Here is a 5,231-nt window from a genome sequence, read left to right on the forward strand (position 1 = left end):
ACCAAGTCTGGGACTAAGAGTGGATCCAGCCGCCCCTGGGCCCTTCTCTGAGGAGGAGTCTTGAAAGCAAGGGGGTCTGCTCTGAACCTCGTGACTCAACGGGAGGGATCTCCTTACTCCCTGAATTGATGCATATGGTTACCCTGGGTTACACAGTTTACAGAAGCAGTCTTATGCCAGTTCCTGTTGTGAGAAACCCCACCACCTACTACCACGCCTCCCCAGTTCAGTTTGCTTCTGTCACGAATAAAATCTTTAACTGATCGTTTGGTGTCATTTCACCTTAATTTAGCCCGAGGGAATTTCGAATTAAACACGACTCCCTGGTCTGTCCAGTGTGGGTCGTGACAGGCAGGAGAACCAGGGTGGCCAAGGAGAGCCCCTGCAGCCAATGCTGCCAAGGTCACCCCAGCTCAGCAACAGGAGCCCAAAGACAAACAGAAAAATCCAAGTTAGATAGGATGATTGCACGCAGCTCAGCCTCAGGGAAGGAATAACCTTGCGAACTCTATTTAAGCCCTCCCTTCCTCATACACCCCCATCAAGTGCCTATTAAAAATAATTAATTAAAGAAACAAAGCATGGCTATTGCCATATGAAGTAGCATTCAGACTTCTGAGTCACAGAGCGCCTGCGTCACACAGCCAAGATGGGGCGAGTGCACCATGGGCATGCCTGGGGGCAAGTGCCAGCCTTGGCCTTGCTGCAGCAAGGACCGTGGTAGCAATCCCCCAGCCCCCTTAAAGGCTGCTGGTACTATGGCGGGGTCCCATCGTGGCCTCAGACAGGCTGCAGAGCTTGGGGACAAGCAGCTCCGAGTGAGCCAGGCTGGTCCTGGAGTTTGGCCTGAGGCTTGGGAGCTACTGAGGAGCTGTCAGAGCACCAGGGATGCAAAAAACAAGAACCGCCTCACTTTGGTACGTCCATGTGTGCACATGTATACAATGTAAATAATTATTATATTATAATGTATAATAGAATTATTGCAAATAATTGAAATATTTATAGGTGATAATACATGCATATGTAATATGTATATGTGTATAAAGTATGTATTACAAGAATAATTAAACAGCATTTATGATTATACTTATTATATGTTGAGTGATTATATTTGTATATGATTGTAAAACTTAATAGCCATTTAGTTTATGTATATCTACATATGTGTGTGTGTACAACATCGTATTTGTTATATAAATATACACATGCCCCCCAACATAAAAGACACAGCACCTTCCCTTCCTGCAATGTTGAGCCTTGCCACAGTCCAACGCGGCTTAGCAGCTAATAGCGAGCCGGCCCCTTCCTCTGAGTGCCGCTAACAGCTCTGCTTGCTCCAGCCTTTGGAGCGTGGCACGTTGCCTGTGCTGTGGGTATTTCATGCTGTGGAGCCGCTGGCCCCATCCCTGGTGGCCCATGTGAAGCTGTTGAGTTTCTCCTTCCAGTGGCACAAAACTGAGCTTCAGCGATAGGGAGGTTTCATTCCAGAGCTTGCTGTGCACCACAGATTGGGTTGTTTACCAGCTGGAGGATTAAATAGACTTCCATTGAAGGGAAAAAAAAATAATACGTGTTTTCAAGTATGTCTTGGAAGCGATGTCACGCTCGAAGGACAGACTTGCTTCTGTTTGCTGGCTGGCACTTCACTTGTCCCTGGTAAGGATGTTGCATCTCACACAAAGTACTTTCTGCAAGAATACCTTCTTAGGATGGAGGCAGTGAGTGGAAGCTGGTGGGGGAGGAAAATGCATGCTTTGACTATCCCTGAAAACAAACCCCTGCTCCCACCTCTCTACAGCTGGTGACAGCCCCTTCTTTGCTTGCAGAGAGAAACCCTTCCGCCATCAGGCATGAGGGAGCCCCTGACCATTTCCTCCCCGATGCGGCTGGGATCTCCCCAAGGTCCCAGCAGCCACCCCAGCACACAGCACCCTAACATGCCGGCCTTGTGGTGCTGAAGGGCAGGCACCCACCCCCTCCCAAACTCCCATGCCCTTCCTCACCCCCCCATCCCACAGCACTGACATGAACCTGAGATTTAGATTATTTGGGGACAACTAGTGGCTGATCTCAGGACTGAGTCTAAACTTCGCTGCTAAGACAGCGTGAAGGAAAAACAAGGGAGATTAAAAAAAATAAATTTTACATTTTTTTACTGCCTCCTACTACAATCTGGATGAGCTGTCCCATAGCTGCACAGGGCTTGGAGGATCCAGCCCAAAGCACTTTATTTATTTATTTATTTCTGCTTTATTAAAAAACAGCCAGTCTCATTCTTCTGCTGACACTCCACATTTGCTTTATTTCCCCCATGACATTAAAACGAGGTAAGCCTTCTACTGGGTTCTCGTAGCATTTGATGGGTTTCTCAGTCCAGGGCAAGCGTTGAGCCCAAACGGGCAGGTCAGCAGCCAAGGACTAAAGAGCAGCAAGAAAGCAGCTCTCTTCTCCCACCTCTTCCTTTTTAAGCACATTGCTTATTTGGGAGCTGTGAGGACTAAATACAAATAAAAGTCACCATCAGTGCAAACAGAGGTGTTGGTGACTGTGGCAGGGTGGCTACAACCCAGTGAAAAGCTGGGCACAGTAATGACAGACACAGCAGCAGAGAAGCCAGGCCTGCCGCTGGCAGGGACTTTTCCTGCCAGGTTAGATTAAAGACAGAATATAACAAAATGTCCACACCCCGTCTGGGCTCTGCTACCCACACAGGTTTGCTCTGAAGCCCTGTGAATTTTGTGAAGGAAGGAAAGCAACCCCTCCCCAAATCTCCTCCCCAGCAAAATAACTCCCAATACAACACCATGGGGAGCAGAAAACCAGGTAGGGCTTGCTGTGATGTACTGAAAGCTCTTAAAAGCTGAGGATCCTGCAGGCATTTAAGCACCAAATCTCTGCTTTTAAGGGGAGGGAAGGGGGACAATGCCTGGACAACTCAGTGGCTTCTCGCCCTGCTGGGATGGGGGCTGCGCTCAGTGTCACCACTCACTGATGGGCTGGGGGTGCTTTCTTGGAGGAGCAGGTTCAGACGGAGTTACAGAATGCTGATCCAAGCTGTGCTCCAGGGTTACATATAACCCTTGGAAGCAAAGGCCCTTTCTCATTTGCACAGAGAAAGAATGAAAAGGAAGAAAGAGAAAGAGTAAACAGGCTGAACAGCCAAATAACTAGCCTTTCGCTGCCCTTAAAAAAAGGGAAAAAAAAATCCCCTTTTATTGAAACCATTTCCTTTGGTTATATCATTTCTCTTGAGGCTGGAAGCAATTTTCAGTCTTAAGTGCGTTCCCTGCACTAAGTGCATGAGCACGAGGCTGATGCTTGGCTGCCCACCAAGGGGTACCCTGCAGAACAAACAGCACGTCTTGCTGTGCCCTTTGTAATCTCCCCGCATCAGCTTGTAGCCCAAACGCCTCCTGCACAGGGGGAAACCCCAAACCCAGCGCAGGCAAGGTACAGCACAGGTCACCTTGGCCCAGCTGGGTCCCACAAGTAGGACACAGATGGCATCCATTACGTGTTCCCATCTGTGTCCTACGACAACAGTGACAACCAGAACAAGCCAAGCTCTGCCCAGAAATCCCCCAATGAAGGGATGCACCAGTGCCAGAGCTTTGTTGCAATCACATGGCAGAGCAGCAGCCGTGTGATGGGCACTGGGAATTGATGCTGGAGGAGGGTGACTGGGGTCCCTTGTAGTCTGCACCAGCCACAGGCTCCAGTCTGGGGCTTTTGGGGGACTGGAGGGAGCAGGGGCAAATCTGTGCTATTAAAAGAAAGAGTTTCACATAGTCTGGGACCCTACAGAGGGCTGGGGTGTCCTCAGCAACTTGGCCTTAGGGTCAGCCTGGCCTTAGGGTCAGCCTTACCCGATTCACGCCAACAGCAAAAGCATCAAGGTCCAGAGATGACCTCTCCCAAGTCAGTGGGAACGTGCAGCAGAGAGGAGAAAAGACGGTGTTGAGGCAGGAGGAGTTATTTGCCAGGACTACTCAAGCCACTGCCAAACTGGAGCTAATAAAGGTTTAGAAAATAAAACGCTAAGCTCAAGTTATTAAAATATATATAAGTCATTAAAATATATACGTACGTATCTCCTAATGCAGCCCCCTCAAACTGGGACCGGCAATCAGACGCTTGCTTTGCTTTCTCCGCAAGTCCCCTCAGCTGCTGCTGCTGCAGTTATCACACGTGGGTGCTCTGGGCCGACGGCAGCACAGCCGAGCAGAGCTGACAGCACACAGGCTGCAGCGAGAGATAAAGCAGTGAGGCCCAAGACGGGGGAGCGTGTGCCTCGAATGCTGAAATCTCCCCCACCATGAAGCTGGTATGCGCATACTCTCCAGCTCAGCCAGCGTGGGGTAATTTATCCTCCTTCACAAAAAAACCTAGGAGGCTTGAAAAGGGGGAGGTGACAGCTGCTTTTTTTTTCAGAGAGTGCTCTTCCCCACACCTGGCAGCCCAGAGCTGAATAGCTTTTGCTGTTGGGGACCTTCAGCCACATGTTGATCCCATGCAGGGGCCTCAGCTTTGCAGCAGCTCTGGGAGATTGGAGCAGCACCAGGAGCAAAGAAACACCCAAGGCCAGCAGGCACCCAACACAGCTCAAATTTAAGTGTTTAAGAGCTTGAACAAGGCATCTGTCTGCCAGCAGGCTGGGAGACTTGACTTCCCCCTTTCCCTCCTCCAACACATACAAAGGCAGATTATTATTAAAGTTAAGGCTTAGCAGCGTTTTTCAAAAGTTTGATCCACATCCTCAACTCTTGACTCTTGGGCATCTTATTATCAGGAGGACCCTACTGCTTCTTTGATTTCAGAGAGAATTGGCTGCTTTCAGACCCACAAGCCTCCCTGATGTGTTCTGGTAGCACGAGGTAGCCAGGCACCCCAGAGTGAGGACCTAAGGAGTCAATTTGCCAAATCCTCATGCCACATCCTCACCCAGCCCAACATGGTCCTTATGCACATGCAGGTTCTAGACTCATTGCAGAGCAATTGTTAATAAGTGGATGGCAACTGTGGGAGAGGGCATGGGCTTTAACCTGAAACATGTGGGTTGCAAAAGGCTGTTCTTGGTTAGGAAACACTGATTTTCCTGAAGCCCTGTTAAAATTGTGTTGTCCAGCCCTGAACGGATGAGAAAGAAACAAGCAAGTTCTGCCTGACAAGTTCGAACTAGAAACAGGCAAAGCCACGGCAAGAAAAAACAATCCTCAAATCCACAGCAC

The 5,231-nt window shown here is 49.3% G+C and overlaps 1 long non-coding RNA gene across 1 annotated transcript; it reads right to left on the reverse strand.

Moving 5' to 3' along the window:
* Positions 1 to 1,020: 1,020 nt before the first annotated feature.
* LOC128137790 (uncharacterized) lies at positions 1,021 to 4,345 on the reverse strand. Its single transcript, XR_008233839.1, has 3 exons — positions 4,091 to 4,345; positions 3,870 to 4,014; positions 1,021 to 1,732 (listed from the first exon to the last, which is right to left on the reverse strand). It is a non-coding gene; the product is annotated as an uncharacterized LOC128137790 (long non-coding RNA).
* Positions 4,346 to 5,231: the final 886 nt, after the last annotated feature.

The sequence above is a fragment of the Harpia harpyja genome, chromosome Z (assembly GCF_026419915.1).
Source record: "Harpia harpyja isolate bHarHar1 chromosome Z, bHarHar1 primary haplotype, whole genome shotgun sequence".
NCBI lineage: Eukaryota > Metazoa > Chordata > Aves > Accipitriformes > Accipitridae > Harpia > Harpia harpyja.